At 40.9% G+C, this 20,308-nt stretch overlaps 1 protein-coding gene across 6 annotated transcripts in view; it reads left to right on the top strand.

Moving 5' to 3' along the window:
- Window positions 1-387: 387 nt before the first annotated feature.
- APBA1 (amyloid beta precursor protein binding family A member 1) overlaps window positions 388-20,308 on the top strand; it is a 142,997-nt gene continuing 123,076 nt past the window's right edge. For 3 of the 6 annotated variants that reach the window (XR_010588629.1, XR_010588628.1, XM_005296735.4), the window contains exon 1: window positions 542-767. The gene's annotated coding sequence lies outside the window, so the exon portion shown is untranslated. Of the gene's footprint in view, window positions 768-7,816; window positions 8,272-16,802; window positions 16,916-20,308 lie in introns of those variants that run through there. The other 3 variants (XM_065549382.1, XR_010588630.1, XM_065549383.1) reach the window with 3 other exon arrangements.

The following is a 20,308-nucleotide window of genomic DNA, read 5'->3' as shown; positions in this document are numbered from 1 at the left end:
TGTGCACAACTCAGGCAAGCGTAGACTCAAATCTAGTTGCCTAATTGTTTATGGAGTTTTGGCACACCTATTTTGAAACAAATCCGCGCCATAGTTGTAAATTTCCCCCATTCAATTGGCATTAGTCTGTAACGCAACTTGGGTTATTGTGGTGAGGGTTTTGGTGGGGAAGAGGTGGAAATTTGGTGTCAGGAGTTGTTGTTGATATGAGCGTGGCTAGCTGCCTATCTTACTCCTATCTCCAGCTGCTGCTCCTGTGGATGAGAGGGGCTGGTGCAGGCTTGTGCTGTGGATGAGAGAGGGGCCCGGTTGCATCATGGATGCATCTGCTGCTTCTGCTCTTGTTGTGAAAGGAGCTGCATGCCCACCCCTGCCGCTGATGCAGGAGGGACTGCATGCGTGCATCTGCTGCTGACGGAGGAGTAGCCGCTTGCACCCCAGGCTAGCGAGCCGCTCAGCCCGCTTCCCTCCCGCTCCCTGTCTGGCTGGGCGAGCCAGAGCCTCCGTCTGTCCCCGGGGCAGTCATCACGCGGGGGGAGGCGGGGCTGGGGCGGAGCAGCAGCAGGAGGGGGCTGGCCCCGGCGCTGCGTGCCGGTGGCTGCGGAGCTGGAGGGAGCAGCGGCAGGAGGAGCGAGGAGGAGGAAGATGGTGGAGCTGGAGGTAGAAGCCGCTGAAGTGAAGGCTCATTCCCCGGCTGGCTGCCCTGCTCCCCGGGCTCAGCTGCACCGCGCTGCCTGCTGAAGGGGCCTGCGCAGACTCCAGCCAAGGTAAAGAGGCTTCTCCCTGCCAGCTCCCCAGCCAGCTGTGGGAGGGGGATGCCGGGGCTGGGCTGAAGTGAAGGGAAATAAAGGAAGGGGAAGAAATCCGGCTGGCTCCAAATGAATTTGCATTTGGTGCTGAGGGCAGGTGCTGAGCCCGCCTGCGGATGAGGGCTCGCTTAGAAGCCTAGCTAAGGAGGGGCCTGGCTGGCTGCACAGGGCTCAGTGTGTGTGTGTGTGTGTGTGTGTGGAGCAGGGGATGTGAGCTAACCTGGGTGAGATAGACAGGGGGATATGGCATGATTCTTCCCCTCCCCCCAGGATCTGCTGGCAGCTGAGGATGCTGCGACTGAAAAAATGAGGTGGTGGCAGCCGCCAGCCTCAGAAGTGCACAGTGTTGTGGCAGGCACTTGCTGTGTGGAGCATGCACCCGTGGGAGTGGGGCCGGGGGATGGGAGACAGCAGGTTTTAGGAGTGTGTGTGCGTGAGAGAGAGAGAGAGCGAGCACGAGATTTGCATGTCTCCCTAAGCTGCAATGAAAGATACACAGATATATTAATGCCCCAGAGGCCAGGTATTGCTGCAAACAGTGTCAATAACAGTAGTAATTATATGTGGGGTTTTTGTGTGTGAGCGGAATGTATTACTCTGTGAACCCTTTTATGTTGGTGTGTGTTGTTACTGGAGCTAATAGATTACTTTCCTTTGATTGAGAGTGTGGGAAAAGATTGGGGGGGAGCAGAGGGAGGAGACTGTAGCAACTAAACGGGCAGCACATGGTCCTGGCAGAACAGCGGGTGAAGATGACATCTCCTGCAGAAGGTGCTGCTGGTCTCCTTCTGACAGCTCCTGCTTTGCAAGGAGGTTCCAGGAATAGGAGATTGAGCCCATCCCTGGTGCATTCCAGGGTCTGACACTTGCCTTTCTAGCTCTCTGTGTCTGAATTGGGATGGGGATGACAAGCTGGTATTGTCAAATACCACTTTTAGGGAGCAGAACCCTCTTGATCTGTTCTTGTTCTAAGCAGCATCTTCATAGATCCTTGTGCAATTGGGCTGTGGCTTGGTTAAATCACACTCTCAGTCATCGCAGATATGTATCTTTCACCTTCTTTCTGGGAAGCTTGGTTTTGCCAGTAGCAATTCACTGAGGCTTGTTTTGCTGTCGTCATGTGGAAATCTGCATTTAGGGAGGATACTGGGGCTTAGGCCTGAGCGCTCAGAAAAATGACCTGCCTTTCCACTTCTTCTGGTTTTATTAGAATGGGAGATTTCAGCTTACTATAATGTGCACTACAGATCTTTAATGTTGTCATATCAGCCCATGAACTAAAGCAATTGGACAGAAAATGGACTAGAAGGCATTGATGTTTGCCTGGCTCTGAATGTATTAAGGATGAGCTAACAAGGAGGTGTGGGACAAACGAGGCATGTGTCATTAAATTCTACCCTCATTGCACATTACTTTATGCCAGGTGATTAGAACACATACTACCATAAGTATTTTAATACCTCTTTGTTAACATGTTTCATGGGGTCTCAGTTAACATGCTTTGGAAAATATTCCAGTCACAATACTTTAAATTCCACTGCATTGCTGTCAAAATCTGAAGTGTGTGCCCCTATCTTTGCAGCCTGTGGTTGTCATACCTCCAGAAACAAATACACAACATATTGTCATCATCAGTGTTTGAGAAATAAAGGGTAAATCTTTTTATAGATTACCAAAAGTGAGGGTCATTTGTACCTTTCACTTAAATCTGTGAGTCAGTTTAGAAACGCTGGGTGTCAGAAATCTGCTTATTATTGTTTCGTATTTCATTAATTTCCAGTGCTTCAGATGAGGCTTTCTCTGCCCAGTCAATCCATAGCACAGCTTTTATTTTTCCTCTTCTACACTTCTTTCATTCTGATTTGGAATTTGTTTGAAATGTTAGTGTATGTAATTATCAAAGATTTAGGGATACGTTTTATATAGATGCAATCTTTTAAATGTTGGGTCTATATTCTTATGTTAGTTCTGTGGAACTATTGTCTAAAACTATAATCTAAAAAAGTCATTATTTCCCCCCTTTCTGAAGCTCTTCTTTGCCACTTAAGAGCAAGCTATTATTTTTTTTTTTAAAAAGCATTGTTACCAACCAACTGGTGTGTGTATGTATATGTATGCTGAGAAGTTACATTTCTAGTAAACTGAAATGAAGGAATATGGGAAATTGTACAAATGCAATAAATAAAGCATTTTTCATGCATTTTGAGTTTTTAAAATTAATTTCTAATTAGCAAGTATAAAGTATATTGAGAGCTTGGTTGAAAGAAAGAAGAGCAGCATTGTGTTTACTGGAAAAAGCATGAAGTAATGAAGCTGTGAGTCTGAATTGATTTGGTAAGTAATGGGTAGGCAAGGCTAGTGGTATGTTATGAATCCTGTAATTCACTGGACTGAGTTGTTGTACCTTTTTTTTTTTTTATTGTAGCTTGCAGCAATACATTTGTTTTGCAATAATGTGCTGTCTTCACTTAAAATAGCAGTAATGTCTTTCTGACTATTATTCCATCTTCTAGCAGATGCAAAGGCCAGCCTTTTAGAAGGCTGTTAAAGAAAAAATATCCATGGATTGACCCTTTGGTTATACAGTGAAAGAATGCCGGGAGAAGTGGATTTTATTGCAAGGTGCTGGTTAGATAGGAAGGAGAACTGTTTTGAAAGGGGAGAAGAGGAGAAGCAGAAATCCTTTTGTAGGCTTCCTTCTTTCAGTTTCATAATTACTTAACTTAAAACCAATTCCACTGTATTCTGTACTTAGTGACTTCCCCCCCAAATATCTAGCTATAATGGGTTTTGTAATTCACATTTCAGGAGGATGTGGGGGAGATCTGTTTAATATATTTGTTTTTAAAATTGTCTCAGGATGTATTTTCACTATAAATTAATAGCTCTGAAGGAGCCATTATGTTCTATGACTCTGGATGCAATGGTGTAATGTGGTCAGGTTTTGTTTGAAATCGCTAGAATCCTTGAAACCAAAGGTGAAAATCCTGGCATGTTCAGTTCAGTGCTTCATTCTTCTGAGACACATAAATTGAATTACAGGTAGTTCACAGTGAATGGATCTTTAGGATGAAACCTTAAAAATGTGGTCTTGTGTGCTCTATGTGGATATTAAAGATTCCATAACACACTCAGCAAGAGAATGTTTATTCTTTGGTCTCCATGGCTAAAATATGTGGGGACCTGATTGAAAACTATGAGAAACCCAGATTTTGATTTATCTCTATTTTGGTGTTAGTTAATTCAGGGCTCTCTGACTTCAATGGGACAAGAAATAGGCTTTTGATTTCTCTGATGTCAGCCCTAATACACGTCTGTAGCATAAAATAATATTTACCATAAAACCCACGACAAACTTCAAAAAGTTTCTGATCAGCTTGAAAAATTACACTTCCGTTTGAAAATTTTTAACCTATTATTGTTAAAAGTAACACCTAATAGTACTAGATCTGAAAGGGATGAGAGGAGAAAACTATTTCTCATCTTATTTGTGTATTCAACAGTGTTTTGTGTATAGTCAGTTTCACTGTTTTAGTTTTCCCTTGTATCTGAGTGGGTCTTTAACACAGCAACAGGGCGGATATAATCAGAAAAATATGATTGTAAAACTACAAAAGTTAGCAGGAGGCAGTGCACCCCATTAAGTTCACTATGGTACTGTGTAAGTTTGAGGGCAAGTTTAGAACCTGAAACTAATTCTGATTTTTTAAAAATGATTATAGATTTCACAGTGGCTCTTCAAAATGACAAAACCAAGGAAAATCAAAATGAAAGCTTCAGCTTTCAACTCACATCTTTACGCCTAGGTATCACAGGTCAGATTCTCCTTCTCTTATGCATATTTTATAGTGGACTAACTCCATTGATTTAATGGAGTTAACCCAGAGTAAATTAAGAGTAAGTGAGATGGGAGCCCGGCCCTACTACGTGTATCCAAACAATGGATGATCATATATATCCTATGTGCTGAAATATGTAGGGTCAATATTATGGTAGTTAGTTAAGAGAGATTTAACTCTGACTCCTAGCTATTTTGGATTTAAGTTAGACTCTTAATGTTTCAGGAGCATGTTTTTGTGGTAGTGGTTTTATTATATAAAAGTTGCAAGTCTTTTAATTAATATGAGGTTTGTAGGCTACTGTCTGTTCATTCACTTCCAAAGTGGAATAAAATAGATTGTGTGTGATGCAGATGGTATTGGGGTTAGGAGTGTTTGAAAACAAAGGATTGATTAATCTTGCTTCATAGTATTGATCGATTTGATAAACCAGCTGCTAAGAGCAGTGTAATAGTATTTTCTATTTTCACTGTGAGAACTTATGCTCATACAAGGCTGCATGTTTGTTATTTTCACTGGAAGGGCTTGGGGAAGTGTCCTTGTGTGCTGCTTCTAAAATGGAAATTAAGGATTTTCCTTTTACGTTTTCCATGAATAATGAATATGGAGACTTCCATGATGGTGATGGCATTTCTCCTAATTCTAAAACAATCTTCCTATGTTTTACTGAAGTTGAAACAAGGACAAATATCATTATAGAGTCATAGAAATGAGGGATGGAAAAAGACATTATAGGTTACCTAGTCTATCTTGCTGCCAATACAGGATTATTCCCTACAGTGCTTTGTCTAGTCTGGTTTTGAATGCCTTGAGTCAAAGGGCTTTCCCCACTTCTATTAAATTGTGGCAAACTCTTCCAAGAGATTTAACTGTAAGCAAGCTTTTCTTGATAGTGTGGGGGATTGCTTAATTTAGAAAGGAGACTAATCAGAAAGGATAAGATAAAAATATATAAAATAATAAATGGTAGAATGTTCTCCCTGTCTCATAACAAAAGCACATGGAGACATTCAGTGAGATTAAAAAAGGTGGTAAATTTAAAACTGATAACAAGAAATACTTTTACCCACAATGCATATTTGGACTGTGGCACTCCTTGTTGCAGGAAGTAATTGAGACGAAAAACTTAGAAAGATTTGAAAAGCGGATTGAACATCAGTATGGATGGCAAGAGTATTCAGAGCTAATGGTTACATACATTTTGGTAGAGATACTAAATCTCATGCTTCAGAGCTTAATCCTTAATAGTTAAAGACTGGTTTAGGAAGAGTTTTCAGGTGGAGAGCAGATTATTTCACATCTGCCTAATGTGGTTTCTTTCTCCTTCCTCTGAATCATTGGCTGCTAGGCACTGTCAGAGACAGGGTAGTGGAAAAGATGGACTGTAAATCAGATCCATTCACTTCCATTCTACCACTCTAACTTAACTTCTTTTATCACCAATAAAGATTCTGCTTCCTGCTTGAAGTTGACACTTTCCAGGGAAACTTACATTAAGACAATCCAAGGTCCGAGGTACACATCCCTTGGAAGGCCCATGTTGTCTTGTCCCCACTGTAGGGTGACCAGACAGCAAGTATGAAAAATCAGGACAGAATGTGGGGGGTAATAGGTGCCCATATAAGAAAAAGCCCCGAATATCTGGACTGTCCCTATAAAATCGGGACATCTGGTCACCCTACCCCACTGTGGCCCTGTTCCCATTTGAAGTGGTGGGAGCAGGGCCCACCTACACAAGAACCACCTGCTGAGGGAAGATGGCTTGCCATTACTGCTCCTTGGATGGACTGGAACCTCCCTCATTCCCTGCCTATCACTCCCTGTCCCATTCCTGAGGATGGAGGACATGAGTCCCTCCGTCCCAAGTACAGGACTCTCCTTGTGTGTGGGAGAGCTCCCAATCTCTTGCCACCACAGCAGAAGGCCCTCTATGGGTGGGTCATCTGAATGCCCCAACAGAGGGCTCTGAGTAGGGGGTCACCCTGCTACTATCACATCATCAGAGTCCTCTAATGTGGTGACTGAGGTCCCCCTAACAGCCCTCTGCTCTGAGGTTATGGTAGACCCCCTTCCAATTCTGGCTTCCCTAGTGGTAGCTGGGGTCTCCCCTTCATTGCCACCCTACCAGCAGCAGTGGCAGTCAGGCCTGCTCTCCCCAGTGCCTGAAGAGGAGTGGGAGCAGCAGCAGCTGAGGTTCCTTTTCCACTGCTGTCTAAATAGCAGTGGCTACCCAAAGGCTGAGCCACCGGAAGATTAGTGATGCTGGTCAGCTCTGCACCCACTGCCATCTGAAGAGCCAGAGCCACCCCCACCTCTAAAGTAAGCAGAGCTGCTGTGGGAAGGGCTGCCCCATCTGGATATCTCCTGGTCCTGCAGTAGATGTGTCATGCTTTAGGGCAGTCTGCTCTTCATGGGCTCCAGGCTGATGTGATGACATTACTAGGATATAATCACATTAGCTCCATAGCCAGGAACTCTAGACACCAACCCTGCATTCAAGTACTTGTAGGTGGCTATCACGTCCCTGACCCTCCCCATGTTGTCCTTGGTTCCTTGTTTACCTGTTAGGAATGTTTGCTCATAGGTACAGCTAGTCAAAAAAGAGAAAAAGAAGAAAAAGATCACTGAAATTTTAGAATGAACAAACTTTTTTTCATGTATTTTTCAGTTTGTTTTGATGAAATATACTTTTTTTTAAAACAGGTCTGCTGTTTCAGTTGTAAGGTTGTTGGGGACAGGTACTCTTTCATATTGTGTGTTTGTATAATGCCTGATGCAAAGTGGCCCTGATTTCAGATGGGACCTGAGGTGCAACAACTGTGTAAATAATAATCAGTCCTCCTTAGACCAACTAACTGGAATAACAGAAGGATTTTAAAATCAATTAACTGCAATATATAAAAGAGCTCAAACAACAATAGATGCCTGCCTACAATGCATGGAAAACCCAAACTCAACTACTTAGTTCTTGTGTAGATATGAATAAAAGGAGCATTTTACATTTTTAACACATTTTAAAACCCTAGGGTAGGAAAGCCAAGTCGTTTTTTAACATGCGTTATCTGGTCAAGGTGAGCCCTAGCAGGGGGGAACACAAGTCACATTGTCTACACTAGATTGTTAACACTTTTTCGCTAATACATTTTTAAAATGCACCTTTTATCCTAGTCTAGATAAATCCTTTGAAGAGAAAGGTGAAGATAATGAAAATAGAAGACACACTCAGTATACAGAACAGAACTTCTGAGCCTCATTGAAGGAATGGAAAACCCCAAACCAGTGATCTGCTTTTTCTGAATGGATTCCAAAACAACTGGATCAGCAAGTAAAAGCTTTAAAAATACAGCCCATGAAGTGCTAAATGTGGCTGTGAGAGGTGGCCCTCACCTCTGACCTATAATTATCAGCCTACAAAACTTTAAAGATAAGCCATCTATTTTACAGACTGCCGGGGAAAAGAAACAAAAAGCTTACTTACTCAAAAGGGAAAAATTGACATTTACCCAGGATTTTTATCACATAAGAACGGCCATATTGGGTGAGACCAAAGGTCCATCTAGTCTAGTATCTTGTCTTCTGACAGTAACCAATACCAGGTGCCCCGGAGGGAATGAACAGAACAGGTAATCATCAAGTGATCTATCCCCTGTCGCCCATTCCCAGCTTCTGGCAAACCCCTTCTTACACTAATGGGGTGACTGCATTCAGAACACGGAAGAAGGTACTCAGGGTATTAGATGTATTACCTTAGTCTCAGTAACCCTCATGCTGATTAAAAGAAACATCAACTTTCATGTTTAAAAACCCTGAGGAAGTTCTGAATTTTGCAAGAACTTAAGAGCAGAAAAACTCAGTTAAAAAAGTCTTTGGGCAACTTCTTGTGTTAAATTAATGCTGGTATGAAATTAAAATTACAATGCTATTTGTTAAATGAAGGATTTAAGCAGTTAATTTTTCTTATTAGTTATATGGTATATGCTTAGCTTCAGTGATTAAATTTTAATTAATAGGGAACTTCTCTGGTAATATTTGTATGAGTACCTAATTTTATGGTCCTGACTGAGAGGAACCTACGCTATCCCTATGTACTGAATAAGGGAATCTATGCAAAATACCACTTACCTCCTTTTCATGTAGATAGAACTCAGTGAACATTTTCAATATCCTATACTTTCATTATGATCCTAATGTTCCCTACTATTGATCTTTCTACCTGACTAAAACTGCAAAGTAGGGCTAAACTCAGGTGTCTACTCTCACTCAAGGACATGGCTTGCCTTGCTGATAATGCCTAACATTTAAAAGGTTCCAATGACATAATTCAGATTTTTTTCATGGTTAATTTTATTTAATTTTAAACAAAGTGAGTACATTTCATAGGTCTTGAAAAACTTGATATCCTAGAAATATGCTAAGACTATGGAAAAAGAAGAGAGAAAGAGAGATGTCTGTTAGCTTGCTTCATTATTTTATTATCGACAATCAGCTGGGAACCACTAAGAGAGTATTACTGTATACTTAATAATATTGGTTCAATTATAGCTTTAATGCCTGGACTCCTGTCCTTAACCATGACCTTATAATAACCAATCTTCTCACTTTACCCTCAGCAAGGTACTGTATGTAGTTTTAATGTGTGAAAAACATTAAATTTAGACTTTTCATTTAATCATTCAGATGGCAACATACTGGTTACTAAGTAGTTTAACTGTGGGAGGGGAATCTAAGAATTTCTTGTCTTTACATTTCCTCCTAAAGACAGAGTGGGACTGGGACATGTATTTGCTGCACACTATGCTACTTGGTGAAGGGAAGTAGCCATATTAATACATCAAGTCGTTCTCATTGGGGTGGTTTCTTCAGTTTATTGTAGGTGAGAAGGGACATTCTCTTGCATCCTGGCACATTGGATATATGTATGCCCCTTCTGCATATCTTGATTTTCTATCAGATTTATTCATTAATTACTCTTATCTAATACACTATACAATGAATTCTTTCTTAAAGGAGATTTTAGTGCTGTGTTAAAGCCCAAATTAGATAAAGTAGCCACACATTTTGGATAATATTAAGCAATATTGTGAACTAAATGACAGTGGAGAAGTTGCCACACAGTTGTAGAAAGTGTACATTAGAGGAATAAATACTATCCAAAATAGCCCTTCTAACAGAGCAGGCATCTCTCAAAAGGAAATTGAAATCTCTGCAGCAAAAAAATGATCAGTGGTACTTCCCAATAAAATAAAGCTCAAGCTGAAGAAATTCAGTTGCATGATGACAACATTATTGCCTTTAGGGAACAATCCGCTGTCATACATCCCAGTTTTTTTTTAATTTTTGGGGGGTGGGGGGGAAGAAAGCTAATTGTATGTTTTCAAAAATGTCCTTGCCATTGTATTTGTAGTAGTCCAAGGAATATAAGATAAGAACAACTGACTTTTAAAAAAAGCTACAATAGATGCTACCGCAACTCAGGACAACTGCATCTGTTTTCACCCTCTATAGTCCAGCAAGGGTACCCAGCCTAGGCTTCTGGCTCTTCAGCCGTCACCTCTTTTGGGTGGAGACACGCATCTCTCTCCCTTCTGAGTGGGGTATTTCCAGACTGAACAATTCCCTGCTTTCTCTGTGTTATTCCCCAGCAAAAGACAAACTGTCCTACACTAGCCTTCTTTGCTTCTCCCCTCAAAAGACCGTGCCAGAGGTAAGTCACCACACAACCCTTTCTAAGCAAACACATTTATTCTTAAGGTGAAAGCATTACAGAGAAAACTTATTAAAACAATAAAAGAGCCTACGTCCATGCTAATAAGCTTACCAGAGATCACCCAAACCCCAGCAAGAGTTCTGGTTGGTGATTAGTCCTTCGAACCCCACCCAGGGTTTTATCCTGTGATCACAAGTTCATCACAGTTTCAGCTCGGAACCAGCATGCAAGTCCTATGATGCCTCAATGGGCCAAAAACCTCCAACTCCTCCGTAAGGATTGGGGCCCTCCCTTTTTCCCCAAAGATCCTGTCTGTTTGCTGGAGCAGAAAGAAGGCCCCGAGTCAGTTTTAACTCAGGCTGTTTAACCAAAAATCCATTCTTTGTCTGTTGTTCCTTACAGAATCTGGTTTAAAACAGTATATGCAAGCCTTGCTGGAAGTAGCGGTAGCTCTCTGGAGGTGTTGCAACCTGAGTGAATGGGCCTAATCACTCCCCATTGTTCTTAGTTCCTGGAAGGCTGTGATCCCCCTCCCTCATGGAAATACACCGCTACCTTGATATAACGCTGCCCGATATAACATGAATTTGGATATAACACGGTAAAGCATGCTCTGGGGGGGGCTGCGCACTCCAGTGGATCAAAGCAAGTTCAATATAACGCGGTTTCACCTATAACGTGGTAAGATTTTTTTGGCTCCTGAGGACAGCGTTATATCGAGGTAGAGGTGTACATACAATCCCTCAAAAGTACATAACTGTTGGCATTTTTGTACAATGAGCTCCTAAAATACTTCACTCAATAAGGTTTGTCCAGGATATTGTGTGTCAAATGTATTTTTTAAAGTTGTATTAGGAAAACATCAAATGCAGATGAACTCCTACTGTAACACAAATATATAGTTTTTTGGATAACCTAAAAATCTTGCTGACTACAGAAGGATAAAAGTACAGTTTGAAGTAGAGATATCAACAGATGAAATTTAAAATGCTCTAAGAAACCTTCCAGATGGCAAATCTGCAGCACTAAAATGGTTTTCTTGATGAGTTCTGTAAATCTTTACACTATAAACTAGTGTATTGAATACTTCACATGCTACATCATTCCTTTGAACAGAGAAAATTGTCCAGTTCCTGTTTGGAAGCCATTGGAAAAACATAAAAATCCAGAAGACTGTAGATACAACCCAGTCAGAAGAGGTGCCCCTAGGCACCCATCAGACAAGAAACTTTTTAAAAATTTCCCATGCTGGTGGTTCCCAGTAGCATTCAAATATCTGGGGTACAAATGTTGCCTAGTTTACCTAAAGTAGTAATGCTAAATTTGCATCCCCTTAGTACATCAGTACAAAAATTTTACAATTTAAGTGACGTGCGGTAAAATCATTTACCCTTAGTTTGAACAGCGTGAAAGAAACAAGTGAAATTTAATGAGTTTACAGAAAGAGGGAATATACTGCTTATGGAGAAAAGATGAACAGTGCAAAGAAGAGACTTCTCTAGACAATTGCATTAGCAACTTAAAGTTATGCTGGTTTCCCAGGGGCTTTCCATTAGTGTCACCAGGTGAAGAGAGGCAAAGCACCAATGTAGTTTGGTGGGAAGAAAATTAGGTTTGGGGGTTTCAGTCCAGCTACAGTATTTTACAGATTCTGTGAAGGGGAACCCTATCATAAAAGCATGTTTTGTGGAGGTGTCTCTTCATTTACTTTCTTTTCAAGAAAGTAAGCAGGTAGAACCCTGTGAATTCGACTTTACTAATCAGTAAAACGTCAGTGACCTTTCAAGGCTGTGTATGTGTTTCTACAGTACTTAGCATTGCAACTAGAATGTTTACATTCAGATGGAATAAAGCACTGACATGGGTCCCTCACTTGCTGGTCAGTGCTATTGAAGATCATTTGTGTTCAGGGTATTATTGAAGGAAAGAGAAGAGTGAGACTGAAAAAAGGAATAGGCTATTTAAAATTAAAACTTATTTTGTCTAAGTCCCATTATACAAAATTTCTGTGTTCATCATGGTAAAAAAAAAAAAAAAGACCAAGTGTTATGGCAATGCAGTAATTTTAAATATTAGGTCAAAGGTCATTAGCATCTTTCTGACACTGAAACCTTTCCCCCAATTTTTAGTACAAATAACCAGAAGAATGTCTGCTCTGATAACCATGATTAGTTTTGAGCATAGGTATTGCCACTCTGGGACCTGCCTCTATTAATCCAATCCTGCTCTCCAAGTTAAAATATAAAAATTACGTGGAATTGGGGCTAGGAGAAATGTCATGTCCCCTTGTGTAATCAGACCTCTCCATTTGGTTGCCATAGTGTTGTTCTGGTAAACTACTGCCTCCCACACTTGCTGGTATTTATCATTAGGCTTGAAAGGATTCATTGTTGTTGTTTTTTAATCAATGATTATAGAAATGTACCAGTAGGAAAAGTAAGAAATAATGCTGTCTGATAACTCACAAGTTAGATTTAAGGTTATTTAAATATTGTATATTTTGACATGATGTTGATAATTTGTTCCTTAATGGTTATAAAGCTTTAACTTTTTAAATCTCAATATGTGCTGTCATTAAATAATTGTTTGACTCCCTGTAATTTCCTGCAATTATGAAAATTTAATTGATAAAATGCTTAAGAATAAACTGTTATCTGTCAAATATAAAAAAAACCCCCTCAAATCTGCCAAGCCTATTTGTCATACAGCACCAGACACATTACCAGTGCTGGAGCATACAGGAAGACACAGTCCACCCCATGGAGCATACAGCCTAGGCTTGAACTTTACAACTCTGAAGTTTGTTTAACTGTTTGCCATTGAATTCACCCACTGAATCTCCTGGGAAAATCCCAAACATCATGGCTACAATTTCTTTAAAATGAAATTAATGGAATCTGTGACCATCTTGAGCAGGTATAACATCGGGATGCACAAAGCTCTCCCACATCCAGACTTGCCAAGAAATAAGCCCTTAGCTAGAGTCTGGTATACAAAAAAAGTGATTGGGCTATCCGTGAGATGCAAGGGCAACACACCAAGCTGAGACCCAGTCTCCATTGCAGGGTCCTAGATTGTTTTCTGATGAAGATTTCCACCTTTCATGATAACCCCTGGCTATCACGTGTCAGATAAATTTGAGCTCTTCCTATTTCCTCTGCCTGCTAAATAGGATCTGTTTCTTACCACAACACATTGACTGTTTCGCAAAAGGATAATGGGAGGAACGTGGTACTCTGACCCTTCTGAAGCCTCTGGGTTTTTGGATTCTCCTCCGGATTGATAGCTCCAGTGCTTGTTCTTGCTGATGCTCATATCTTTACCAAACAATAGGAAAGTGAATTCATGTGATTCTTAGCTGTTTCACTACTTTGTTTTGAATAGCTGGAGTGGAACTGACCAGAAACTTGCCAATTTCAAACTGCTGCTGCTGGAGAAAATAGAAGTGGCTGTAGAAGTAGTTTAGGGTTCTGTTTGCAAACTCAGGAAAACAGCACTGAATTGGTTCATATTTGCAAGATTAAGATAATAATAATATAATAATGTCTCCTCTTCTTCCCCCTTCTCCCACACTCAGATGCCTGGAAGGGAAAGTTCCTACTTGCCATTGATGAGCTGATTTTTTTTTTTTTCAGGTTCTGCCTGACCTAATTTATCTCTACTTGTAAGCCACAGCACTGTAATGTAATAAATAGATATTATATACCAGATATTTGTTAAGGCTATATCCTCATCTTGGTGCACAGCCTCAGTAAACTTGCCATGCACTAAAAAGGTCCACAAAGGAATCTTCCCTATTATGAAAGAGAGATGCCTCACGGCTGCTACTGTAGCCTTGGGGCAGCATTATCCTCAGCTTTTACTGACCTCCTTCCAGAAGGAGGACAAGTTGGTGGATTAAAATTTGCATGGATCCACCAGCACTGAATTCAAGCCTCCCTCTGAATTTCACTCTCCTCAGGGCCCTTTTAAAGGCTCGGTAAGGTCAGCAGTCTTGGTCCCTTATTTTTTAGCCTTTATTTAGAAAACAAAAGTAGAGCTACAAATTTGTTACTCATAGTTTCCATTTCTCTAGTTTTATTCCTCTTTACCCAGTGATATGGCATGAAAAATCTGACTTTTCATTCCTCGCAGTATTCTCCTTTGGACTGGCTGCCAAGCTTGCTTCTCACAAATGGGTTAGAAATGTTTCAAATGGTACTTCTAGCCATTGCTGTTCATGATCACAACATTTAAATGTGCAGACTGCCTCTGACCTACTAGGGCTAGAAAGGCAGTACAGATTCACATGGTATTCTACATCTCTTATATTTGGAACCATAACATCATTGCACGTACTCCAGAGATGTTAGGACAGCAGATATAAGAGGAGGTAGATAAATTAGAGAATTAAATGGAGCCAGAAAAGTTAGAAACAGTATTTAAAATTAATTTGTAGTGTATAGTGCTAGATTAGAGTTTACATATGAATTAGAGCAGGAACAAAATAAATTGTGAAAAAGTGCTGGTAGGGTAAGGATGGTGTAGTGACTCATTCACCAGACTGGTAGTTAGGACATCTGGGTTCTGTTCCTGGCTTTGCACAGATGTTCTTTTGGAACCTAAGCAAGTCAGCTAAGTTCTCTGTGCTTTATTTTCCTCATCTGTAAAATGGGGATACTGCTTACCTTCTTTGCAGGGGTTCTGGGAGGCTTAAATGCTTGCATAATGTATTGAGAGCCTCAGAATTGGAGTTTAGGCCATTGACTTCAATGGGGCCAGAATTTTACCTCCAGATTGCCAAGTGCTATCATTGTTATTTTCACTTTTTTCATCATGGGGAGAATGTTTCTTCCTCCTCATTTACCCTCATTCCAGCCTCTTGAACTTCCTAGCTTGTCTATATGACCTGAAATGTCCACTTGTAAGTAGGAAACTTTCCCTGTGGAGCGTGTTTGTTATGAAGTGGGGATGTGAGAAACAGTTAGGCAAAGGAAGACGAGAGAAGCTGTAGAGATCTCAGAGAAGTGTGTGGAGGTGGTTGGTTGTATTTGTTTTATTTTTTTACATTGAATTGGTTTAAAACATTCCTGGAAATCCTGTAAGAGTCCTGGACTGGGTTACAAGTAAGAGAAGCACTAGTGCTTAAAGATTGGCAGACACTTCCCCATTGTGACAAAAGCCCTGCTTCCTGGGCTACAATTTGGGAGCCACTGGCTTAATGTGTCTAAATGAATCTTTTTGTCCCTTTTCATGCTAAAGAGTTGGCAGTGTGCGGTTGCCACTCTGTAAAGCTTTGCTATCCAAAAATAAAAGAGCGTCTGTTCCATACTCTGTAGCATTTGGGACGTGTCTGTTAAATAGTTCAATTTTTCTGGATTAATATTTTTGATGTAATGAATATATCCAGCTGGACAGCACGTGTACACATTTGAGTGTTGGATGAATCAAAGATGGTAAGAACTTTTTCTGTGTTAGCTAGGAAGCTTTTTCAGTGACTTTGTAGAAATAGAGAATCCCACTGTGACAAACATAAACGTCATTTCTAATGTTGTCATCTAATCATGCTAACTGTGTGGCCTGTTGCACTATTAGGTAAATAAAGGAAGTTCCTGCATTGATATTACTGTGGTTGTGTACGTGCTTGATGCTTCAGTGGGCAAGATTTTATTGATTGCTACCAGTGTTCTGGTAATGTATCAATGTCTACTAAACCTCCTTTTCCCTCTTGGACATTTTGTACTATTTTAGAAGAGAATAATAGTGGTCATGAACAGAATTTGGAATATTATTCCTACTTATGTAAGTGAAATTCACAAAAACAATGTCGCTAAATGATATAGCTTAAAAAAAAAGTAAATATTGGAAAGTCAGAACATTTGTAATTAAGATTCTTATATCAATCATCTCCTAGATCCTGGCAATACTCTGCCTGTAGGCATTTGATATGTTTCCACCTGTTCTCTCTATCTACCTTTCCATTTCAGTCCAAAGACTCCAACTATCATGATTTAGACCATATATACTGGCAGATACACTGCCATTCACTGATTGTTTACATCCCAGATGCCAGACCTTCCTCCAGTTCTGCTGAGAGACGATCACACTGAACCTCATCCTTTTGGATAGTGGTTTGGCCATAGAGAGTCTTGTCTTTTGCTGCTTAAGCTTAGTTCTCCCAAAATAATCAGTGTAAACAACTGGAAAGAAAGGTGGAAAAGAGAGGGTATGGAAGAGGGGGGAATAGCCCTCCAAGTGTCTCTGGGCAAAGAAGAAGCAAATCAGACCATGTGAAGGACTTTTATTTTGCTTATGTTAAATCTTTGTAAAGTGATACTTTGGCAGTAAGTGTTGCATAAATGTTTAGAAAAATAGAACACTGTACTCTGCATGCTCCCAGTATGGACTGGAAACCCCAACTCTGTCCTCTTGATCCTTCCAGTATGGGTCAGTTCCCATGTTTCCAGACAGGATGAGCTCCACTTTCTCCCAAAACCTTTACATAAACAAGATACCAGCTCATGAGGCCTCACCGCTTTCCCAATAACGCTGGAGTTCCTCCTGCCCCTGCAAATGTGGTGGTAAGTTAGAACATCAACAAAGAAGCAATTTTATTCAACTCTTTTAATTCATATATGCAATAGATCAGACTTATGGTAAGTTTGGGTGCTTTTTACATATCAACTGTTGGGCGTGTTTGGCTTGTAGATGAAAGGTGGCCAAGGGTAGAGGGGGCTGACTTAAAATTGATGTTGGAACCTTATCAGCAAATTTCCTAATTTTCTAGCATTAAACTTTAACATTCTATTAATACTTATTTTGTTAAAAGGGATGTATTCTTTTGTATCCATAACCTTTGGTTTGTATCTTTATAAAAAATTTTTGTCTGGGAATATTCTTCTAAAGTCTGCTTAGAGGATAGGGTGGTTCTAAATCAAGTATGAGAAGACTGAATGTTTAGGCCAGTAGTTCTCAAACTTTTGTATTGGTGACCCCTTTCACAGAGCAAGCCTCTGAATGCGATTTCCCCACCCCCCATTATAAATTAAAAAAGCTTTAAAAATATTTAACATTATTATAAATGCTGGAGGCAAAGTGGGGTTTGGGGTGGAGGCTGACAGCTCGTGTCCCCCATGTAATAATCTCATGACCTCCAGTTTGAGAACCCTTGGTTTAGGCTGCTTAGACACATCTCCTTTCCCCCTAAGCCCCAGTCTACTGCTAAAAGGAGTGGAAGATGTAACTGTGGACATGTGTAGGGGAGAAATAATTAGGAATGGTGGGATGAAATTCAGAAAGAAAAAATATTGGGGTGGGGAAGAAGCATCTTGACTAAGATGTATTAGACTGTGAAATAGTCTCCCTAGGGAAGTGGTTGAAGCAACATTGCTAGAGAATTTAATACTAGACTGTACGGACCACTGGAGAAAATAGTATAAAGAACAGTGTTCAACTGAATGACCTAATAGGTTTTTTCCATCTCTGCTGTCTGTAATCAGGGATGATTTTATTGTGTTTTATGAGACCTTTGTCACCAGATATCAATACAGAATTGCAATCGTTGGGTTTTTCCATGAATTACGTGCCTTTTGTTATCTTGTAAATTATCTTCCATTTTAGTTTTGCTCTTGAAACAACGTTGGTTGCTTGCTTCTAGAATCCAAGTGCTGATGTGATTTGTTTTGTTTTTGTTGTTGTTGTCTTGATTTATGTATATATTTTTAAACTTTACTACATTTTATTTAAAATACTAGGATTTTCCATTCTGTCTAAGGGAGATTGCAATAGTACAGATAAGTTAGAAAGACATCTAATTGGGGATTTTGGATCTTGCAATGGAATGCTGATGTAAAAAAATCAGTGGCATTCTTGGTTGTGTTTATGTGTGTGTATCTCTAACATTTTTATAAACACCTGTTGGCATCCTATATGTAGTCCTGTGTGCACCTCTTGTCTCCTCCCCCTCCCCATTTTTTTTAAGTATGGAAAAATTAGAATTTATAGAAAGGCAATTTAAATGATAAGGAAAGGACATACAATGAGTAACTAAGGGAGCTTAATTTACATAGACTGGATGAAAGAAGATTAAAGGGAGACATGGTAATACTGTACAAATGCCTTCAAGGAAATAATATCCAGGGTGGAAGGGGATTAGTCACATTTTCTGAATGTGGTAAGACAAGGAATGATGGCCTAAAGCTGAAAATGGGGAGAGTTTTTCATATTAGACACCTGGAGAAATTGTTATAATGAAGCTAAATTAGGTGAAACAGTACTAGGGGTTATGCTGGGAAATGATTTGTAGGACTCAAGGGGTCAGATTAGATGAGCTGAGAGCTTTGCTGGCCCTAGCCTCTCTGATCCTGTGGGCATTCTCCAGGTGGTGGGGAGGGTACATTTTACTAAATATGTAGAGTTTGTCACTGTCATCTTTGTGTGTTCATTATCTTCTCTGCTGAGTGACGTGTGGCAGTTTCCCACAGCCATCTGTCTATCTTGGTTCTTTTGCAGCTACCTATCACCATAGTATCTAAGCTCCTGGAGCAAAGTATGTTACCTTTGGAGTAATTTCAGCCCTATTAGTCCAGGTTTAAAAGACAGATGCTAAGCATCAAGCTCAGATCTGTTGTGTGGTAAAGTAATGAACTACAACTAGGCTGCTGGCTTGGCACCAGCTCTAGTAAAAAATTGAGGAAATAGTTCTAGAGCATTTTACTACATTAGCTAAGTCCATAAACATTTTTTTAAAATGGAACAACTTGATTTTTCTTCCCTCTTCAAGCATGTAGTAATCTAACAAATTCTGATAAGATTTTTGCTTTTTATGCACCAAAGAGAGTGCTGCATGTTCCAAGCCAACAGAAAGTGAAATGTTGTATACTTTAATTCTGCTTTGTTCTGATCTGGAGTATGCAAATAACACAGGAATAGTTGTGTTTAAAACCTCCCCTTTGCCTTTTAAAACATTGTAGGAAATTATTTAGATTGCCAAACCAAATAGACAGAAGCAGTAGGGTAATTTTTTCCCATTATTGGTAGCGTTGGAGGGATCACGTCTAGGTTGGAGAGGATAATTCAGTCTCCCTGCCCCATGCTGTCCTTGGCCCCTTGTAGCAGGTCACTGACTCACCGCTGCGGAGCCTCCTGCTGGTCGTCCAGGAATTATCTCGATTCCAGTACTCGGGGCGCCCCCTACTGGCCAGCGTCTCTCCTGCCTCGGGCCTCCGTGTCCCTCCCAGACCTTTTGCCCACCACAGTGCCCCCACACTCTGGATCTCCCCTCCCAGGGGAACCCCCAACCCTCTAAGCCCACCTTGCCTCAGTGGCTACTGCCAGTCATCATCTAGCCCCCTTTTTCTGGGGCAAACTGCAGTCCATAATGGCCACTCACCATTGGCAAGAGAGTTGGACCAGCTGCCACTGCCTCTGCCTAACCCTGGGCTGCACCTCTGCAGCCCCAGTATCTTTTTGGGCCTTTAATAAGGCCTCAGCCTGGGGAGTTGCCAGGCTGGAGCTCCCCAGCTTCTCTTGCCTTTCCCCAGCACTGCTCTGCTTCTGGTACCCTGTGCTCCCAAGCAGCTAGGTCCTTCCCACTCCAAAGCTGGAGTGAGACCCCTTGTTTCCTGGCTCACAGCCCCTCTTATCAGGGCCAGCTGTGCCCGGATTGAGCTGACCACACCTGTGGCCAGCTACCTTGCCAGCCTCCCTGAGCTCCTCTTAATCCCTTTTCTAATTGGGTCCCAGCCACAGCTTTCTGGAAGGGCAGCTGCCCCACTACACACCTCCACTGAGATTGCCAGCAAGTTTGCCACCTGTTGTGGTGATGGTTTTTGTGATGTGGGAGTCTGTTCACTGAGAATAGGGTAACTTGTTTCATATAATTTTATTTATTGATAATACACCTCTACCCCGATATAACGCTGCCAAAAAATGTTACCGCGTTATAGGTGAAACCGCGTTATATCGAACTTGCT

Source organism: Chrysemys picta, chromosome 6 (assembly GCF_011386835.1).
Source record: "Chrysemys picta bellii isolate R12L10 chromosome 6, ASM1138683v2, whole genome shotgun sequence".
Classification (NCBI taxonomy): Eukaryota; Metazoa; Chordata; order Testudines; family Emydidae; genus Chrysemys; species Chrysemys picta.
Note: the sequence above shows the minus strand (reverse complement) of the source record. Positions and strands in the feature narration are given on the sequence as shown.